The sequence below is a fragment of the Macrosteles quadrilineatus genome, unplaced genomic scaffold (assembly GCF_028750875.1).
Source record: "Macrosteles quadrilineatus isolate MER2022 unplaced genomic scaffold, UCM_ALF_1.0 Scaffold_4__1_contigs__length_99947679, whole genome shotgun sequence".
In the NCBI taxonomy this organism is placed as follows: domain Eukaryota; kingdom Metazoa; phylum Arthropoda; class Insecta; order Hemiptera; family Cicadellidae; genus Macrosteles; species Macrosteles quadrilineatus.
Window position 1 is genome coordinate 97,060,552 of NW_026542597.1, and position 23,584 is coordinate 97,084,135.

The following is a 23,584-nucleotide window of genomic DNA, read 5'->3' on the forward strand; positions in this document are numbered from 1 at the left end:
CTAATAATAAAAATATATGTACAGTATGCAACATTTGAGGAATCAATTAAAATTGGAATTTACGAAAAACTACACAACTTACCACTTTTTTTTATTTGTGATTTCCTTAATCTTCTTCTTCTTCTTCTGGTTCTTTCAACTAATATTAACAATTAACTCAAACTATCCAACTTTATGACTCATATCTAAAATCGCGTCAAATCAATGTTCTTCACCATGTCCGTGCAACAATATCAGATGATTTGAAAAAATAAACTTAAATAAGGCGTATCAATAACACCTAGTTAAAGGAAAACAATATCTAATAATACCCCCCGCCGCAGCAAACCTGCAGACTAAGCGAATTTACTTTTGCCTGATTGGATTTACACTAAAATGTCTACTAAAAAATATAAAATTTATTTCCTATTTAAATAGAATTAGTTTAACAAGTACTTAGGTTTGCTGCATCAGGGAGGGCAAAACTGTTTGTTTTTTTTTGGTAAAATGTTAATAGTTAATAGTAAGAAATGAAATCATTTTCCAAATTTGATCAAAATATGTTCATAAACAAGCAAACTACAACAGTTTACTTGTTCTCTATAAGAATAACATGGAAACTTTAAATTTACATTTTTTTGGAATTTTCTCCGTAACCATTAGGCGCATAATAATACTTCAATATACTAAATTATTTGTTTTTTTAAGCTCTACAAAATGGTCTGGAAATAAATTGCTAAATTTAATGTTTTTTGGGTCAAAAATGGGAAAACCCTTTTTTTACACCATAAAACCCCCCCGTAAACCCCCGTTCCCATAGTCCGATCATGCTGGTTAGCGAACTGGTTCAAGTTTATCCCGCCTTACACCTTCAAACCAAATTTTATCAAAATCGGACATAAATTACTCAAGTTATCTTGAATAACTATACAACTTACCAGTAACTTTTTATGTGTGATTTCCTTCCTCCTCTTCTTCTTCTTCTTCTGGTTTTTTTCAAACTAATATTAACAATCAACACAAACCATCCATCTTTTATAACTTACATCTGAAATCGCGTAAAGTGACGTTCATCACTATGTTCGTGCAACAATATCAGATTATTTAAAATTGGACATGGAAATAAATATAAGTACACACACACAAAACAAACAAATATTTAAGCGTCTTGAATTTGAAGATCTGCTCTCGAAGATGTCTCTTAGAGGATGGCCTGGCACTAACCTATCATAGCTATAAAGCCGTTGTAGGCTACTGTAATAATATCTTAATTATCTTCCTAACTCTCTATCTGATAAAAAGAACCTGAAACTCCCTATTCTGTCCTAGGACTTATGGCTATTCTATTCATGAGATGATATAGTAAAACTTGACCTAACACTATATACTTTAAAAAACCTAAAAAAATCCAATCTGTTCTAAAAGCCTGTGGCTACCCTATTCATGAAAAAATATAGTAAAATTTCACCGAACACTATTTAATAAATAATCCTGAAAATCCCTAATCTGTTCTAAAAGCTTATGGCTAATTAATTCATGAGAAGATAAGGTAAAATTTCACCTAACACTGTATAGTAAAAAAAGTGAAAATCCCTGATCTAATTAAAATTATAAATAAAATTAATTTAGTTATCTGTGATAACTCTAACCATCCCTAACCTCTTTGTAATAACCTAAAACTAAACGACGGGGATTTCTTCAGTGAAGCGAAGACTCAATCCGATGAATGATGGCAGAACACATAATGCACACAAAAGGAATGTTGCTACCTTTGGTACGACAGCAACACTAAACCCGCAAATAGCGAAGTCCACATGAGCATTTTTTGTGAGTTCAAGTCCAGCTTAAAGTTGTAATTCATTCTATGACGATCTTCTCCCAAAAGTTGACACCCAATTCAGTCGGAAAGATCTAAAACAGTGTCAAAGAATTGTTAAAATGAATCCTAACTAGACCGCCACTTATTTTAAATTACCTGTGTTTAATGATTCTACACTTTTTGGTGGTCCCACAGTTATGGTTTGATTAGGCTTGTCATAGTATTAAAAACACTAGCTTGAGTGGCAATTAATTTTAATTATCTGTGTTTAATTTTGATGTATCCCACCTTTAGAGCCACTTTTGTAGTATTCAAAAACATAGTGAAAGAGAATTGACGCTTCCACCATGTTCCATGATTAGGTTTGTTTGGCGTCAGTTTTCAGCATCAGCTATTAATGTCCCTTGCCAATTCATGGAGGAGGGTTTGATTCTAGCATATCTCAACTAAATGTTCTATCCACATTGTTGAACAGGTTACAGTCTTTTTGAAGTATGGCACTTTGCTCCACCACTGACAAGAGCATCATTGAACCAAATATGCTAAACAGTTCAACTAAAAATGTTTACTCAACCAAAGTTGAGAAAATAATAATAAACAATGTTGTCTGTTGTCTATCAGCTCAATAAGGCTAGAACCTATCCATCAAATGATGACTTAATATCGGGTAGCTCATGAAACTTTTTATAGTGTTAATGTATGAAACAACTGTTGACCCATTTGTTTCTCTTAGGATATCAAACTTAGGATATTCACCTGCGATTTAAGTGTTGGAGGAGGTTGACGTAGTGTAGGCTACAGTTCCGTTATTTCCCTTGATAAACTTTTGCTATGGTTGACAGACACCACAGTGATATGCCTGCAACAAAGTACGTCAGGAGGTTAAATGATTATTACACTTGCTTATAAATATTTCTTGTAAAATAAACCTAGTTTAGAATTTTAATAACCATATATTCTTTCACCATATATCGATTCTTCTGATTTTTCTGGGCCAACACTAGTGAACTGTCAGGTAATTTTAATTGTTAGTTTTCAATACCAAATAATGTGTTGATTTATTGTTTATATACTATAGAACATTTTCTAAAACTATAGACAAAGATCTAAAACAGTATAAAATAATTGGTAAAAGTTATCTCAAATTGATAGGCACTTGCTTTCAATCGCCTGTGTGGAACGATTCAATCTGTTTTATATTGTTGGCAGTTAAATGTGTGGTGTGTTTATAGTGAATAGTGAATAAAAATGCTGAATTTGGTTTTTACCTAAAAACTTATTTATTGACATATAAAAGTACTACCGTGGAGGTAGTAATTCTTCTTTCACAACATTTTGAATACTATGACAAGCCTTATTGTCTTAAAGCTTTGATTTCAATTCAGAATAAAGAATGTATTCTTCTATTGAGAAGAAAGACATTTTTATTTATTTACGTAAAGTTGATTAAATCAAGTCTTTAAATTGGCTCATCGGAAGAAAATCAAAACTTAGTCTAGAAAATAAATTATTGCTAAAACTATATTGAAACCAATCTGGACATATGGAGTGCAACTATGGGGCTCAGCGAGTACTTCTAATATAGAAATTCTCGAAAGATACCAATCGACAATGCTGAGGAAGATAACAAATGCACCATGGTATGTCAGCAATAGGACACTACATCAAGACCTTAAGATGCCTACAGTTAAGGACGAAATCATGACCATAAGTGAACGATATATTACGAAATTGGAATCTCATCAAAATCATTTAGCTCTTAACTTATTAAACAACGTGGATACAATTTACAGACTTAAGAGGCCATCAATTCTCGACCTGCCCTACAGATTTTTGTAAAGTGTTTTTATTGAAAAAATTGTTGTTGAGAGTGCTTAACAGCTATTTTTAATGTTCCAAAGTCAATTTTTCGTATTACATAGTATTTACTTATTGTTCAATGTATAATAGAACAGATTGTAAAGTAAATAAATAAAATAAAAAAAAAAGTCTTTGAACATTATACGGGAAACAGATCAGCTCAACGGAGCAAGAACCTATCTACAAAATAAGCAAATGACCTTAATATTAAGTAGCTTAAGAAACCTTTTACAGTGTCAATGTACGTAACAGCTGTTGATTTGTTTGTTTCTTTTAGGATATAAAACGTTGGCTACTCACCTAGCACCAAAGTGCTGAAGGAGATGGACGTAGTGAAGGCTACAGTTGCGTTGATTGACAGACACCACAGTGATATGCCTGCAACAATGCACGTCCAGAGGTTAGACAAACAGCACACTTGCTTTTATACTACAATATTGATTATTCGTTTCTGTTTATGACTGATTTGTAATCTAAAAATAATTTTAAATATCATTATACCTCTGCCGTAGCAAACCTGTAGACTAAGCCAATTTCCATTTACCTATCTAGATTCCCACTAAAATATCAACTTAAAATTACCAGATTTATTACCTTTCAAATAACCTTAATATTAATGAACACTTAGCTTTGCTGCTACAGAGAAGGTGTGTTTTTAATTGAGTCGTTGATAGCTAATTAGTATGAAATACAAAGATTTGTCAAATTGTATTACAATATATCCATAAACAAGCAAACTACAGCAGTTTACTTTATTCCCCATAACAATGAGCATAAAAATGTTAAATTTACAATTTTTTTACCTTCTCCATAACGGTAAGGGTTAAACAACGCTTAATGCTCTGTTTTTAAGCTCTATAAAAGGATTTAGAAATAAATTGCTAAATTGTATATTTTTAGGGTAAAAAATGGGAATAACCTATCTTAATCCCATAAAACGACCTATATATTCCTGTTCCCATTGTCAGATCATACTGGTTTGCAACCTCGTTTGAATAAACATGTTTACACGATATGTTTAATAGTTTGGACCTAGTTTTAGAAGTATCCGATCATTTTTTCATAAGTTATTGCACTAATGGACATGTATATGAATATGTATAGATAAATTTGAACAGATGGTGTTTTTGGCCTCTGGGGACCTAAAAACAAAAAGGTAAATCAGCCCCTGGTCCAGGTCTTACCACGACACTTAGGGTAAGGTTATAGCTCATTTTCTATAATGGAATATTCTTCAAAATCAAACAAAATTACCTTAGCATTTATCAGAGGAGGCAGAGCTCACATCGCCTTTGTATAGGAAGTTCTAAGATGTCAGGAAGCAGATTCTACGAATTCCCCTGATCATACTAGTCGCTACAATTGTAAAATCTAAAACAGAGTCTTAAAAGACAGTTTATAGAAGAGGGCAAGAGGTATATCAACTGAAAAAGAACCTACAAGTAATTATTTTGTTCCTGTACTTTGTATGTTTTGTACTTTGTATTCATGCCTAGTTTTGTTGATAAATATTTGGTCTACATTTAACTTGTGTTTGCTGTAAACTACTCTCCTGAAACATTTGGCTCAGAAGAGTTATGAATGAACAACAAGAGGTGTACGATACCTTCTCAACTCTGAAATGATCAGACTTTAGAGTCTGCAATAAATTTAGTGCTTGAAATCAGCCGGATTACAGGTCATCGGTTCCCCTCGTAACAAATCCACAAGCGTTAACGTTTTATAGGACAGGACCCAGAAAAATTGGATACTTTAAATATTCCATGGGTTGAGATCGTAAATTTCTGCTATCTACTTACACTAAGTTGGTATTACTGTTTCTGTTTGTAGAGTAGATAAGATACTTACTTAGGTAGTCGAATACAGCTCTGACGATGCCTTTATGGAAGCTAGGAGGATCAAGAGAAGAAAGTAAGGAAATCATGTCAGTGGGTTGGAATAAGGTTCACGGGATACTTTGGATAAAGGACACCTGTGGTAGGGAGAGGAGGCCCAGACACAATTATTTTTATCTACCTCTTCTCTCTACCCACAAGCGCCTCCTCGGCCATGTTCAGTTGGAGGGCCTCCTGTTTCTACCACAATATTACCGAACTGTGGTAGGGCCGTAACACAAGCTTAAGGAGTGTATTACTAATCAAAAACTGTTTTAAAAACTCGAAAAAAAATTTTAATTTTATGAAATATATCGCACAATATGAGTTTTGAAAGAATTTGAGGGTCGAAGCCCATTTATCCCTCCTTGCCACCCCTGGTAAGAATCTTAGAAGTTTAATCATGCAAAACATCCCATAGGAATCTATTTTATATATATTTTTTGGTCAATTGATGTCCCCATCTGCTGAAGGCATAAATAATTCCCTATTTACTGGCTTTGCCTAAGTAGATAAAAGTTATATAATAGCTTTTCATGGTTAAACTTCTTAAAATTTTACCAGGCTACTGAAAAATTACTTAATAAATAACTTAATACAAAATATATGTATATCCTACAATTATTCCTTAACTTAAAGAAGGCGTATTAATAACACCTAGTTAAAGGAAAACAATATCTAATAATAAAAATATATGTACAGTATGCAACTGTTAAGGAATCAATAAAATTCGAATTTACGAAAAACTACGCAACTTACCCCTATTTTTTTATTTGTGATTTCCTTAATCTTCTTCTTCTTCTGGTTCTTTTAACTAAATCTAACAATCAACTCAAACTATCCAACTTTATGACTCATATCTGAAATCGCGTCAAATCAACGTTTTTCACTATGTTCGTGCAACAATATCAGTTGATTTGAAGCTGGACATGGAAATAAATATAAAAGTACACACACACACACAAAACAAACAAATAATTAAGCGTCTTGAATTTGAAGATCTGCTCTCGAAGATGTCTCGTAGAGGATGGCCTGGCACTAACCTATCATAGCTATAAAGCCTTTGTGAGCTACTGTAATAATATCTTAATTATCTTCCTAACTCTCTATCTGATAAAAAGAACCTGAAAATCCCTATTCTGTCCTAAAGCCTATGGCTAATCTATTCATGAGATGATATAGTAAAACTTGATCTAACACTATATACTTTAAAAAACCTAAACATTTCCAATCTGTTCTAAAACCCTATGGCTAACCTATTCATGAAAAAATATAGTAAAATTTCACCTAACACTATCTAATAAATAAACCTGAAAATCCCTAATCTGTTCTAAAAGCCTATGGCTAATCAATTCATGAGAAGATAAGGTAAAATTTCACCTAACACTGTATAATAAAAAAACCTGAAAATCCCTGATCTAATCAAAATTTTAATAAAATGAATTTATTAACTGTGATAACTCTAACCATCCCTAACCTCTTTGTATTCACCTAAAACTAAACGACGGGGATTTCTTCAGCGAAGCGAAGACTCAATCCGATGAATGATGGCAGAACATATAATGCACACAAAAGGAAAGTTCCTACCTTTGGTATGACAGCAACTCAAAACCTGTAATAGCAAAGTCCAAGTGAGCAAACATCATCTAAAAATTAGATTTTGTGAGTTTATAATTACAAAGATATTCCAATATTGCCTTTTAAATTATACCTATTTGGTATCTATTTACATACTAAACTGAAATGTTGTATATTATACGTAATTATTGCAAATTACACGTAGACTTCAATGCAAAATACATGAAATAAGATCCCATGAAACCAAAAGGTTGGTTTAAATTTAATGAATGATTATGACTTTGTTCGTAGATAAAGTCTCCATCGATCTGACGTCCCAGTAAAGCAGGCTAATTCAACTAAGACACCTGAATTTGTATTACTTGCGTTTTTTAAAATATCTTTCATCCAATTGATTTTTATCAAACTATTATACATATTTAGTTACAAGAAATATAAAAAAATTACCTCTAATTCTTACAGAAGACACCTGATGTCAACATCTACGTATAGAAAGTTCATGTGTGATCCTCTTGAAAAATTTAACGCGCACGAAAAGTGATCTAAAACAGAATCAAAGAATTATTAACATGTATCCTAACTTGACCGGCACACACTTCTAATTACTAGTGTTAAATGATTCTACTATTTTTGGTGGTCCCACTAATATAAGATTATTAGTCATATAAATCATGTATTTGTTTGGTATTCAAAAACATAGTTTCAAAAATTGACAATTTCATAATGTTCTGTGATTAGGTTTGTTTGGTCTCAGTGGCCAACAGCTATTGATATCAGTCACCGATCCATAAAAAAGGGCATGACTCTTATCTGTTTTTAACTAAATGTTCTATTTATATCGTCTAACAGGTTATAGTCTTTATGTAGTTTGGCATTTCGCTCCACCACTGAAAGAGTTTCCTTGAATCTTATGTAGGAAACAGATCAGCTCAATATGGCAAAAATGTTAAAAATGCTTAAGAGACATTTTACAGTATCCATGTGTGTAACAACTTTTAACAATTGATTTATTTGTTTCAATTAGGATATTCACCTTTGAGATCAAGGAGCCTGACTTTAGGGCAGAATACAGCTGCATCAAAATCCGTGCTGATCATTCGCAGACACCGCAGTGATATGCCTACAACAAAATACGTCAAGAGGTTAGACAATAACCACACTTACTAATAAATACATTTCTTGTACAATCAACCTAGTTTAGAATTTTATTCACCATAATATTCTTTCACCATATATCGATTCTTCTGATTTTTCTGGGCCAACACTAGTGAACTGTCAGGTAATTTTAATTGTTAGTTTTAAATACCAAATAATGTGTTTATTTATTGTTTATATACTATAGACAATTTTCTAAAACTACAGACAAAGATCTAAAACAGTATTAAATAATAAGTAAAAATATCTCAATTTGACAGGAACTTGCTTTCAGTTACCTGTGTGGAATAAAAAGTAGTGAATAGTGAATAAAAATGGTGAAATTGGTTTTTACTTAAAAACTTATTCATTGACATATAAAAGTACTACCATGGAGGTAGTAATTCTTCTTTCACAACATTTTGAATACTATGACAAGCCTTTTTTACGTAAAGTTGGTTAAATCAAGTCTTTGGACATTTTATGGGAAACAGATCAGCTCAACGGAGCAAGAACCTATCTACAAAATAAGCTAATGACCTTAATATTATCATAGACAAAAAGAAATAAATATAGACTGTCAGCTGTGCTGCGGTTAGCGTATATTCCGGCGCCGACCGCTAGGGGTAATGTGTAGTTATGGCACACACCACTGGAGCATCAAGCGCTAGCGACCATTTCCATAACAACTTGGTAATTGGGAGGAGTGTTGCCAACTGTGGAGGAATTCCCCGGAATTGGAGTTTACTGACTTATTGTTTTTTGTGTTACTGGGGCCTGAATAAGGTATTAAGCAGCAAATTATTGAGTAAGAAAACTAAAATAAGGATTTACAAGACGATACTTCAACCAATAATACTATATGGCTGTGAAATCTGGGCTTTAACAAAGTATTCAGAAAGAAAGCTAATTACTTTTGAAAACAAAGTATTAAGGAAAATATACGGACCTATTCATGAAGCAGGAGTGTGGAGGGTAAGGAAAAATAGTGAACTGAGAGACTTATATCATGAGCCAGACCTAATTGCTTTAATAAAGAGTAAACGATTGAGGTGGCTAGGCCACGTTTTAAGAAGGGAAGAGTCTAGTTAAACAGGTATACACGGGTAGACCAAATGGTAGAAGACTCAGAGGAAGGCCAAGACTGTGTTGGAGTGACCAAGTCTTGAAAGATGTAAGAAAATTGGGAGATAAGAAAAAAGAGAAGAATTGACCGAAGACAGGGAAAAATGGAGGCGGATCGTTGGCGAGGCTAAAAACCACCTTGGGTTTACATGGCCACAGGAGTAAGTAAGTAAGTAAGTATAGTACGGCTCAGCAAAATGTCTAGACAAAGATATGTCTAAGAAAATCCACACATGCCTAATCTAATTATCTCACCGCAGGGGGCTCACGCTTGCGTGGGTTCGTGGCCTGGGCGACCACGCGGACCCTAGCTCTCCCAGAGGGGAGGTAACTGCCCGGTGTCAGACCCGGCACTTCAGGTAGACCACAGTTATGGACGACTGGTAAGCGCCAGCCCCTTAGGGGGAGCCTCCAGTGACATTCCCTCCATTCAGGGTGGGGGGGGGGTGTTTAGCTCTCAGTGATGCCGTTAATTCCGCCTCTCCTCATCTACCTGTAACTGTGGTTGTGACTGAGTCCTACCTGCTGTGTTCGACTGACATTTTGTGAGGCATATCCTCGACTTTGGAAGTAGCCTCGTCCTGGGAGGTGAAATACCTAGCCCCCAGAGGGGAGGTAAATGCTCCGTGTTGGTATCGGCATTTTCAAGTTGGCCACAGACATGGTCGACTGGGCATCGGGTCCCAGTGACATTCCTTTATCCAGGATGGAGGGGTGTTTAGCTCTAGGAGAGATGGAAGTACATCATAATCTCTAACCTACCTGTGTCTGTGGTTCTTTGGGCTTCGGCCTGCTTGTTGTGTGCGACCAGCATTCAGTGGGCAGATCCTCGACTTTGGAAGTAACCTTTCCTGGAGGTGAAAACGGGCAAGTACCCGCAGCTCACGGGGACACTCAAGGGCAACGTAACTTTCCGCAGTGTGAGGGCAACGGTTTGTAGGTACTTATGCAAACCTATCCCTGTCTCTGAGCACGGACGGTATGGTTATCTTGAGTGTGGGGGGTTCTTCCCGGAACCTCAATTGAGTCAAGGGTGTCGCCACCTCTGGTGGATAGGTTCATCCGGGTGGGTCCCACTTCTATACCTGCCTCCTTTTGGGAAACCCTGATGGCCTGGCAGTGATGTTGGGTCTGACGGGCAAACGAAGTAGATCGGGTGCTGGGTCCGAGCCCGCCAGGGGTATCTGGGGATCTATCGCTCTGGATATCTCTGGTTCCCAGCAATGGGTCAGGCCTCGATCGGGCAGCGGTGTAAATGGGAGGTTGGGGTTCCCCCCGTCAGCGTGCTGATGGTCCCCTTCCTCCTGGCTATTGATGGCGGGTTCTGCCTGTCAGGGATGAGATAGGTCCCGAGTGTTGCTTGCACTAAATGCGTCGGGGCGCTCTACTATGGACCTCTAGGTTCCGACCTAGTGGAACCCAGGTGGAGTGACGCTTAAACAAGCAGCCGGAATCCCTGGTTAGGATTGAGGGGCAACCCTCTTTCCGAAGGGTCTGCTTCGGCAGCCGGCGAGCCTGATGACCTTAAGTCATCCGCCCATGATGTGCTAAAGGTTGATGCGTAAGCTTCGGCCTACATCATGGGGCCCGGGTATGTCCTGAAGGATAGGTACCGGGTAAGCAGTCAGGGGGCTTCGGCTCTCATGACAACAAATCTAAATCTAAATCTAAATCTAAATCTAATCTAATTATCTCAGTTTAGTGGTTTTGTACCAATTACTCATCTTCTTAATACTGGTTTACTTACTATTCATAATAATTAGGCTTGGTAGAAAAGGGATATATTACATCACCAATGAATAGTTATCGCTTGAATTCAAGCTAATTTCTAAGAGATGAATTTTTTGAAGTAGAGGTCCCATAATCATAAAGTAAAATGTTATTAGTATATTCGTTTAAATAACATTCGTATATTTAATAATATTCGTAAATTTGAACAGATGGTGTTTTTGGCCTCTGGGGACCTAAAAACAAAAAGGTAAATCAGCCCCTGTTCCAGGTCTTACCACGACACTTAGGGTAAGGTTATAGCTCATTTTCTATAATGGAATATTCTTCAAAATCAAACAAAATTACCTTAGCATTTATCAGAGGAGGCAGAGCTCACATCGCCTTTGTATAGGAAGTTCTAAGATGTCAGGAAGCAGATTCTACGAATTCCCCTGGTAATACTAGTCGTTCACAACAATTGTAAAACCTAAAACAGAGTCTAAAAGGACAGTTTTTAGAAGAGGGCAAGAGGTATATCAACTGAAAAAGAACTTACAAGTAATTGTTTTTGTTCCTGTACTTTGTATGTTTTGTACTTTATATTCATGCCTAGTTTTGGCATACATGATAAATATTTGGTCTACACTAAACTAGTGTTTGCTGCAAACTACTCTCCTGAAAAATTTGTCTCAGAAGAGTCATGGAGGAACCATTTTGTCCCTTACCCTATGATTTCACTTTATATGTGATATTTTCTTCAATAGTTTCATATGAAATAGAGTAATAATATATCATGGTAAATACTTGGAACTTGTGTTTGCTGCCGATTACTCTCCTGAAAAATTTGGCTCAGAAGAGTTATGAATGAACAACAAGAGGTGTACGATACCTTCTGAACTCTGAGATGAACTGATTTTAGAGTCTGAAATAAATGTAGTGCTAGGAGTCTGCAAGATTACAGGTCATCGGTTCCCCTCGTAACAAATCCAGAAGCATGCACGTTAACGTTTGATAGGACAGGACCCAGAAAACTTGCAAACTGCAGAATCATAGAACTGCATAAATCACAGTCTCGTGTATCCGTCCATTCCAGGGTAGACAAGGCTATAAATACAAGCTATAAATACGGCAAGCAATAGCAGGCAATATATACATGCAAAAAAAAACAGGCAATATTTACATGCAAAAAATAATAGGCAATATATACATGCAAAAAATAACAGGTGCTCAAGACCTTCTGAACTCTGGGATGAACTGATTTTAGAGTCTGAAATAAATGTAGTGCTACGAGTCCACAAGATTACAGGTCATCGGTTCCCCTCGTAACAAATCCACTAGCATGCACGTTAACGTTTGATAGGACAGGACCCAGAAAACTTGCAAACTGCAGAATCATAGAACTGCATAAATCACAGTCCCGTGTATCGGTCCGTTCCAGGGTAGACAAGGCTATAAATACGGCAAGCAATATATACATGCAAAAAAAACAGGCAATATTTACAGGCAATATATACATGCAAAAAATAACAGGCAATATTTACAGGCAATATATACATGCAAAAAATAACAGGTGCTCAAGACCTTCTGAACTCTGAGATGAACTGATTTCAGAGTCTGAAATAAATGTAGTGCTAGGAGTCTGCAAGATTACAGGTCATCGGTTCCCCTCGTAACAAATCCAGAAGCATGCACGTTAACGTTTGATAGGACAGGACCCAGAAAACTTGCAAACTGCAGAATCTTAGAACTGCATAAATCACAGTCTCGTGTATCCGTCCATTCCAGGGTAGACAAGGCTATAAATACAAGCTATAAATACGGCAAGCAATAGCAGGCAATATATACATGCAAAAAAAAACAGGCAATATTTACATTCAAAAAATAATAGGCAATATATACATGCAAAAAATAACAGGTGCTCAAGACCTTCTGAACTCTGGGATGAACTGATTTTAGAGTCTGAAATAAATGTAGTGCTACGAGTCCACAAGATTACAGGTCATCGGTTCCCCTCGTAACAAATCCAGAAGCATGCACGTTAACGTTTGATAGGACAGGACCCAGAAAACTTGCAAACTGCAGAATCATAGAACTGCATAAATCACAGTCCCGTGTATCGGTACGTTCCAGGGTAGACAAGGCTATAAATACGGCAAGCAATAACAAGCAATAACAAGCAATATATACATGCAAAAAATAACAGGCAATATTTACAGGCAATATATACATGCAAAAAATAACAGGCAATATTTACAGGCAATATATACATGCAAAAAATAACAGGTGCTCAAGACCTTCTGAACTCTGAGATGAACTGACTTAAGAGTCTGCAATAAATGTAGTGCTAGGAATCCACAAGATTACAAGTCATCGGTTCCCCTCGTAACAAATCCAGAAGCATGCACGTTAACGTTTGATAGGACAGGACCCAGAAAACTTGCAAACTGCAGAATCATAAAACTGCATAAATCACAGTCCCATGTGTCGGTTCGTTCCAGGGAAAAGAAGGAATTGTTGACCAATTGTAGTATTTCATAACTTTTCCAAGCCAAAATACTCCTACTTTCCCAATTTTTCTCTGCTATTGAACAATCGTGTTGCTCGTCATAAACATTTGTAGTAAAGTATGGTCAATTACATACTTTGTAAAACTGCAGCATCAAAGAACTGCATATATCCCAATCCCATATGTCGGACTGTTTTTGGGAAAATAAGATGTTGTTGACTACTTGTTGTAGTTCACAACCTTTCCAGGCTAAAATACTTCTGTATTTTTTGTTTATTCAACACCATCACTTTGTTTGATGTTCATATTTTATGGGCTTGCTTAAAGGTTGTTCAAACATTGTGGTAATAAAAACCAGTGCTGGTTAACCTGTCTTTCTTCAGTAAAAGTGCTGAGATTCAATCCAAAGGATGATTGTCAAAGACCCACCCTATATAAAAATAAAGGTAATACTTTTAGTATGACAGTAACCAAAAACCTGCAAACAGGGGAATCCAGATGGCTGCTTCCTTCACACTATCGAGTCTTGAATCACCTTAGTGTTGAGATAATACGGTTGATCTTTATTTACGGTTCATAACTCGTCCAGGTGAGGTATTAACAGTGAGATATCTGCAACAAACAATGTTTTTAACTATTATTTCCGAATAATTGACATACTCAAACCAATGTTTTGACATGATTACAAAAGTAGTAATTACGTATGTATGTAGTAATTACTATTGTTGAGGTCAGCTCCGACGGGGAGTTTTAAAAGTTAAGTCATGTTTTTGGGAGAAAGAGTAGAGTTCAGTTTTGTTCTATCAGAATAACTTGGGAGTCAAAGGGGTCGTCGTTTAGTCATTCTTTTGAGAAAAAAGGAGAAGTTCATTCTCTTATTCACGTTTCAAATGTTTAACGTAAAACAGGGAACCTAGATTAGCGAATGCGCTGCCTCCAGATCGGTTCTGTAGTCGGCTCTCACATTGTAGTTATAATAGTCTTATTTGTAGGGTTGCTGTTTGTTTTAGAGCTCAATTAAAATAAAATCAAAATCAAATTGATAATTCAATAAATTGATAATAAAATTGATTAATTCAAAATCAAACAAAATTACCTTAGCATTTATCAGAGGAGGCAGAGCTCACATCGCCTTTGTATAGGAAGTTCTAAGATGTCAGGAAGCAGATTCTACGAATTCCCATGGTCATACTAGTCGTTCACAACAATTGTAAAATCTAAAACAGAGTCTAAAAAGACAGTTTTTAGAAGAGGGCAAGAGGTATATCAACTGAAAAAGAACCTACAAGTAATTGTTTTTGTTCCTGTACTTTGTATGTTTTGTACTTTATATTCATGCCTAGTTTTGGCATACATGATAAATATTTGGTCTACACTAAACTAGTGTTTGCTGCAAACTACTCTCCTGAAAAATTTGTCTCAGAAGAGTCATGGAGGAACCATTCTGTCCCTTACCCTATGATTTCACTTTATATGTGATATTTTCTTCAATAGTTTCATATGAAATAGAGTAATAATATATCATGGTAAATACTTGGAACTTGTGTTTGCTGCTGATTACTCTCCTGAAAAATTTGGCTCAGAAGAGTTATGAATGAACAACAAGAGGTGTACGATACCTTCTGAACTCTGAGATGAACTGATTTTAGAGTCTGAAATAAATGTAGTGCTAGGAGTCTGCAAGATTACAGGTCATCGGTTCCCCTCGTAACAAATCCAGAAGCATGCACGTTAACGTTTGATAGGACAGGACCCAGAAAACTTGCAAACTGCAGAATCATAGAACTGCATAAATCACAGTCTCGTGTATCCGTCCATTCCAGGGTAGACAAGGCTATAAATACAAGCTATAAATACGGCAAGCAATAGCAGGCAATATATACATGCAAAAAAAAACAGGCAATATTTACATGCAAAAAATAATAGGCAATATATACATGCAAAAAATAACAGGTGCTCAAGACCTTCTGAACTCTGGGATGAACTGATTTCAGAGTCTGAAATAAATGTAGTGCTAGGAGTCTGCAAGATTACAGGTCATCGGTTCCCCTCGTAACAAATCCAGAAGCATGCACGTTAACGTTTGATAGGACAGGACCCAGAAAACTTGCAAACTGCAGAATCTTAGAACTGCATAAATCACAGTCTCGTGTATCCGTCCATTCCAGGGTAGACAAGGCTATAAATACAAGCTATAAATACGGCAAGCAATAGCAGGCAATATATACATGCAAAAAAAAACAGGCAATATTTACATGCAAAAAATAATAGGCAATATATACATGCAAAAAATAACAGGTGCTCAAGACCTTCTGAACTCTGGGATGAACTGATTTTAGAGTCTGAAATAAATGTAGTGCTACGAGTCCACAAGATTACAGGTCATCGGTTCCCCTCGTAACAAATCCAGAAGCATGCACGTTAACGTTTGATAGGACAGGACCCAGAAAACTTGCAAACTGCAGAATCATAGAACTGCATAAATCACAGTCCCGTGTATCGGTACGTTCCAGGGTAGACAAGGCTATAAATACGGCAAGCAATAACAAGCAATATATACATGCAAAAAATAACAGGCAATATTTACAGGCAATATATACATGCAAAAAATAACAGGTGCTCAAGACCTTCTGAACTCTGAGATGAACTGACTTAAGAGTCTGCAATAAATGTAGTGCTAGGAATCCACAAGATTACAAGTCATCGGTTCCCCTCGTAACAAATCCAGAAGCATGCACGTTAACGTTTGATAGGACAGGACCCAGAAAACTTGCAAACTGCAGAATCATAAAACTGCATAAATCACAGTCCCATGTGTCGGTTCGTTCCAGGGAAAAGAAGGAATTGTTGACCAATTGTAGTATTTCATAACTTTTCCAAGCCAAAATACTCCTACTTTCCCAATTTTTCTCTGCTATTGAACAATCGTGTTGCTCGTCATAAACATTTGTTGTAAAGTATGGTCAATTACATACTTTGTAAAACTGCAGCATCAAAGAACTGCATATATCCCAATCCCATATGTCGGACTGTTTTTGGGAAAATAAGATGTTGTTGACTACTTGTTGTAGTTCACAACCTTTCCAGGCTAAAATACTTCTGTATTTTTTGTTTATTCAACACCATCACTTTGTTTGATGTTCATATTTTATGGGCTTGCTTAACAGTTGTTCAAAAATTGTGGTAATAAAAACCAGTGCTGGTTAACCTGTCTTTCTTCAGTAAAAGTGCTGAGATTCAATCCAAAGGATGATTCTCAAAGACCCACCCTATATGAAAATAAAGGTAATACTTTTAGTATGACAGTAACCAAAAACCTGCAAACAGGGGAATCCAGATGGCTGCTTCCTTCACACTATCGAGTCTTGAATCACCTTAGTGTTGAAATGGTACGGTTGATCTTTTTTTACGGTTCATAACTCGTCCAGGTGAGATATCTGCAACAAACAATGTTTTTAACTATTATTTCCGAATAATTGACATACTCAAACCAATGTTTTGACATGATTACAAAAGTAGTAATTACGTATGTATGTAGTAATTACTATTGTTGAGGTCAGCTCCGACGGGGAGTTTTAAAAGTTAAGTCATGTTTTTGGGAGAAAGAGTAGAGTTCAGTTTTGTTCTATCAGAATAACTTGGGAGTCAAAGGGGTTGTCGTTTAGTCGTCATTTTTTAGTAAAAAAGGAGAAGTTCATTCCTATTATTCAGGTTTCAAAGGTTTAACGTAAAACAGGGAACCTAGATTAGCGAATGCGCAGCCTCCAGATCGGTTCTGTAGTCGGCTCTCACATTGTAGTTATAATAGTCTTATTTGTAGGGTTGCTGTTTGTTTTAGAGCTCAATTAAAATAAAGGCTTGATTGTTATATACGATTTTACTTCTTATTTCTGGGGAAACCAACCCTTTCTCAAAACAAATGTAATAAATATAGACTGTCAAAAGAAGGTTCCGCGATGTACCGCTAGAGCATGCTCTGTGTTCGATTCGTTGCCGTCATTGTCTCCTCGCTGTATGCTATCAGCAGACAATGCAGCGGTGTGCGCCGTAGCTACATGGAACTCCTAGCAGTGGACGCCAGAACATATGCTAACCGCAGAACTGCGTTTGGTCTATATTTAATTATTTTTGTCTATAGTACGGCTCCTATTGCAGAAAATAGACAGGACCTAATAAATCTAGCAGAAAATTTATTAGTGGAAGCTAAAAAAGTTGGTCTGTTAGTTAATGAAGACAAAACACATTATATGAAAATATGTAGAGAAATTGATATTAATGAAGCACCTTTAGAAGTATCGAACCATAGCTTTAAACTAACTAATGAATTTAAATACTTAGGAGTAACAGTAGTCAGTAATAATAGAGAAGATAATGAAATTATTAGTAGAATAAGATCTGCGGAAAGGTGCTACTGGGGCCTGAATAAGGTATTAAGCAGCAAATTATTGAGTAAGAAAACTAAAATAAGGATTTACAAGACGATACTTCAACCAATAATACTATATGGCTGTGAAATCTGGGCTTTAACAAAGTATTCAGAAAGAAAGCTAATTACTTTTGAAAACAAAGTATTTAGGAAAATATACAGACCTATTCATGAAGCAGGAGTGTGGAGGGTAAGGAAAAATAGTGAACTGAGAGACTTATATAATGAGCCAGACCTAATTGCTTTAATAAAGAGTAAACGATTGAGGTGGCTAGGCCACGTTTTAAGAAGGGAAGAGTCTAGTTAAACAGGTATACACGGGTAGACCAAATGGTAGAAGACCCAGAGGAAGGCCAAGACTGCGTTGGAGTGACCAAGTCTTGAAAGATGTAAGAAAATTGGGAGATAAGAAAAAAGAGAAGAATTGACCGAAGACAGGGAAAAATGGAGGCGGAGTTGGCGAGGCTAAAAACCACCTTGGGTTTACATGGCCACAGGAGTAAGTAAGTAAGTAAGTATAGTACGGCTCAGCAAAATGTCTAGACAAAGATATGTCTAAGAAAATCCACACATGCCTAATCTAATTATCTCAGTTTAGTGGTTTTGTCCCAATTACTCATCTTCTTAATACTGGTTTACTTACTATTCATAATAATTAGGCTTGGTAGAAAAGGGATATATTACATTACCAATGAATAGTTATCGCTTGAATTCAAACTAATTTCTAAGAGATGAATTTTTTGAAGTAGAGGTCCCATAATCACAAGGTAAAATGTTATTAGTATATTTGATTATTCTTTTAATTTTTTTTTATTAGTGTTAAATATCACTACTTTTTGTAAACTTTACAGTATTTTTATTATTAATACAATATTTAAGCAAATAACAGTACCTTCTTTAGGCGGCATAGCTGTACATGCATCAGAAACTTGTATATGCTGAACTGGCAGTTTTTGTTAAATCCCCTGCTCTCTCTCTACAGACATCGGACAGTGTGCGTTTGGTTCTAGAAACAAAATAAATCGTTGCAGTTATAATAATAATTTATATACAGATCACTCTAGTGGGTGTATAGCCTTAGGATATGTAAACAGCTGTGCCTGGCTGTACACAGATAGCTAGGATGGTAGCTTACTCAATTACTATTTCAAGATGAGTACCTAACTGGAATGGACACATCCTCCCTCTATGCTTGCTCGCTTTGTGTTGTGATATCATTCAATATGGAAGCACCTCATGATGATTAAGTCTTGACGAGGAGCAATGATAAAATGTTATTCCTCAAAGACTTTTTATGATGGCCATGAGTAGGTAATCCTGTGAACTTTGGAAGGGAAATTTATAGTGATTTTCATCATTTGTACAGGAAGTTGAGAAACCGTCCTGAAGTAACCGACAGGATTCCTGGATCCATATAGGGATTGTCTTTTTCTTTAGTTTTTCAATGTCCAATGACATCAAGAAATCCAATTATTTGAGTGATATAAAAAACAGTTAATGTGATTCCAAAAGTTGTAGCATACATTGCTACACCATTGACTATTCGATACTGAAGTAGACTTCCCATCTATGAATCAGCTGTCGCCATAGTTAATTAATTGTGTGAGCCAGTCACAGATGTAATACTGCTAGTGTCTAAAATCCTATTTTGTACCTTATATAGCTCCCACAACCACGGAGGACATCATCATCGTGCTCCAATAACATTAGTAAAATCTTGGACATCTCCCAGGATCACAGCAAATGTGTGAACCCCTCCCCTTCGATCTTGGGACCACCGTGAACATGTAATGCCATTATGTCAAATTTGTGAACATATTCCACGATTGCATTATCATATCATTAATCACGACGCCGCAAAATCGCTGATGGTTGGAACAAATCCCGTCCCGAGAAAATCCCAAACTAAATGTAATCCCCTTTGAAGATTGAAAATACACTTTCTCTGAAAACTTCCTACAATTTTGTCACCCATTTATCGCTACCAATATGATTCCATCAAATATTCTTTTCAATGATGGATAATATTGTAATATACTAATATCAAGAACTTCTGATCATGTTTCTGGAGCACCTATCATAAACAATCACACAGGAGACTGCAGGTGCCATCCCTTACAATAGATGAAACTGGATAAAAAGCCATAAGTTTTTTGACATTGTATCCTCAACAAATTAGATCATGCTAGTCATGCTGCAGTAAAACACAGATCTTAAAAACACAACAATTAGTGCAGTAAATCTCTTGATTTTTAACTATAATTTGTTCACAAGGCGGTTTGAGGGGAAGCTCCCCCACCACTTTTTAGCGAATTTCCCTATAGGGAAGTAGCTATTACCGTAGGTGGCACGGTAAGACCTAGACCCGGGACCGTTTTACTTTTTCATTTTGATGTCCCCAGAGGCCAAAAACACTATTCGTTCAAATTTGTATATATGTATATATATATATATATAGACTTATATATATATACGTCCGTGAACGCGATAACTTGAGTAATGTTTGTCCGATTTTGATGAAATTTGGTTTAAAGGTGTAAAGTGGGATAAACTTGAATGAGTTCGCGAACCAGCACGATCGGACCATGGGAACGGGGCTTTACGGGGGGTTTTATGGGGTAAAAATTGGTTTTTCTCCCTTTTGACCCTCAAAACACAAAATTTCCCAATTTCTCTTTAGACCTTTTTAAAGAGCTTAAAAAAAACAAATAATTTAGTATATAAAAGTATTTTTGTTCGATTATTAGTAACGGAGAAAATTAAAAAAATTTTAAATTTAAAATTCCCATGTTATTCTTATGGAGAATATTGTCAAATGTTGTAGTTTGCTTGTTTATGAATATATTTTGATCAAACTTGGCAAATTTATTTATTTTGTACTAAGCTATCAATATTTTACTCAAAAACACACTTTATTAGTTTCCTTGTAGCAGCAAACCTAGGTACTCGTTAAACCTAATGTTATTAAAATATATTTAACTGAAAATCAATTCAGACAAATGGAAATTCGCTTAGTCGGCAGGTTTGCTGCGGCGGGGGTATTTGTATATACATACATTGTTGCTTAATCAGCAGTTGAGCTATTATTTTCAAGGAAATGGTCAAGTGGAGGGGATAGATTTCTTTCTTTAATTGCCTAAATATTGTGAACGAAGGATAATTAAATTTATCTTAATAGCCTATGTAGGAATGAATTACTATTTAAATATAATCAACTGTTTAAAATATTAGTAGAAATTTTGAAGTTGGCCTATTTATCTGTTTAAATGTAAACAAACATTTTCTCCACAAGGATAACATTGAAATTTAGAAGACAATTGGGGCAGAGGTCTTTAGGAATTTCAAAATTTTGTGTTTGGTGGCAAATCAACCTATCCAACGACACCTTGAACATGGTGATCGGTTTTGTGACAACTTCAAAACAATTATCATAAAAAGTCATGTTTGCCTATTAAATGTATACTAGTGCACCTGTTGCTCGAATTCGAGCAATTGCAAAGTATTACTGGCATTAGTTTCAAGACGAGTAACAGTGATAATTTCTGACGACTCGAAGTCAACTCAAAGATAATATAATCAATCACTCCAGTTATTGAAATTGAAAATGAATTCACTCTGAAAACGAACGCTCTTGTGTGCATCATGAGTTCACTATGAACAGCTGTTTTAGTATGCAATTAATACAAATTATTTGTCTATTTAAGTAAACAAAAACTTTTCATCATAAAAAATACATTGTGATTTTGATGGCCTGTGGGGCAAATCCCGATTACTTTTATCGTAGGAATTGGTGAAAGGAGGCGTCTGGACAAAAAATACTGTTTTACTGTTACTGTTAAATAAATAGTGTTTTGTATAAATTTCCTTCAAGTATTATATATAAGGATACTAGCAGAGTACCCGTCCTTCGTACGGGGTTGGCATATAAGTATCAAATGCTTATAGCAGTTATGAGTGAGGACATGGTTTAAGAAATTTCGGTTCTTTTTGAAGTTCGTTCGCTACGCTCACTCACCTTTAGGTTGGAGCTCGTTCGCTGCGCTCACTTTCCTTCAGGTTAGCTCGTTCGCTACGCTCACTTGCCTTCAGGTTAGCTCGTTCGCTACGCTCACTCGCCTCCAGGTTGAAGTTTGTTCGCTACGCTCACTCACCTTTTGCTGTTGTCATAAATGTAAAAGAAATAATAGTGCTAGTGCTGCACCCTGTTGGTAATCCTTGTAACTTTAATGCTATTGAACATCACAGAACAGAACCAACTTGTTTAATTGAAACAGCTGTTAAGATTCAATAATTTCATTTCTCATAAGGTTAACATGGGAAACTCCAGAGCCACTGGGGCGGAGCCCGAAAGGATTTTTGGGATAAAAATATGCCTATATGTTAATCGGGAATGTGAGCTATCATCATGCCAAATTTCAGCCCGATCCGACCAGTAGTTTTCGCGTTTACTTTTCCCATACACACACACAGACACCACCTCTTTTTTATAATAGTATAGATAATATATGAGTATATGGAAGATAGATTTCTATTTAATAGCTCTTCTAGTAAAAGCATTCCGATTTCGGTTCATATTTTAAGAATCAAGAATCAAGAATTTTTATTCATCGTTAACGCTATGTACAACACATGCAATGGATGAACGTCATAATAGTAGCCTAAAGTTTACAGGCAATAAGGCTAAATAAATATAGACAATAAAATATAAACAAGTGCAGAGTACATGCAAAAGTATCACAGTCATCTTAAAAATAAAATACTGAAGTTTATAAAAAACATAGGTATGCAAAGACTAGAACAAACATGAAAACAGGTGCAATGTGTATACAATACATGCAGTGTGTTTAAAATAAGTTAGAAAAAAACATAGCAGGGGCAAGAAAAGAGTATAAAATTTAAAGACAATACTAACAAACAAACAGATAAATAACTTATAAAACAACTCAGCCCTTGGCTATATCACAGACAGACAGAATTTAAAATTGAATATCAACAGGCAATACAAAGAATTCATCGAGCTTGTAGAATGGCCTTGCAACCAACCAATTGTAAACAGACAACTTAAACTTAGTGAAAGACACATTATGTGCAGAAACAGGCAACTTATTAAATAGATTAATATACATAGTGCGATGCTGGGATTGTGATTTACTCAAACGAACATAAGGCTGATTGAGTGAGGACATGCTTCTAGTGCAATAACCATGCACACTACTTCTGAGTGGATACTCATGCAGATGTTGCTTAACATGCAACAGGCAAACATAAATATACTGGTTAATCACTGTCAAAATTCCTTCGCTGACAAAGAGTGGTTTACAGTGTGCTTTAAAAGCTGAGTGTGTGATTATACGCATCGCCTTTTTTTGTAAGCGCAAGACTTTATCAATACTGTGGCCATTCCCCCACAGACGAATGCCATAAGAAATTATTCCATTAAACAAAGCATAATAGCTTAAATAGCTCAATTTCCTTGTAAAACCATGTATAGAGCGGAGCGAGCAAAAGGAGAGAAGATCTTATACGTCTCTTATGCGTTTGTCAACACGGAAATCCTCTTGGACGGCTGAGGA

At 35.9% G+C, this 23,584-nt stretch overlaps 1 long non-coding RNA gene across 2 annotated transcripts in view; it reads left to right on the plus strand.

Moving 5' to 3' along the window:
* Positions 1–19,893, plus strand: part of LOC128993511 (uncharacterized) — a 41,824-nt gene extending 21,931 nt beyond the window's left edge. Inside the window, exons 4-6 of one of the 2 annotated variants that reach the window (XR_008490763.1) lie at positions 3,936–4,058; positions 8,135–8,252; positions 19,675–19,893. This is a non-coding gene — a long non-coding RNA (uncharacterized LOC128993511). Of the gene's footprint in view, positions 1–3,935; positions 4,059–8,134; positions 8,302–19,674 lie in introns of those variants that run through there. The other variant, XR_008490762.1, reaches the window with a different exon arrangement.
* Positions 19,894–23,584: the final 3,691 nt, after the last annotated feature.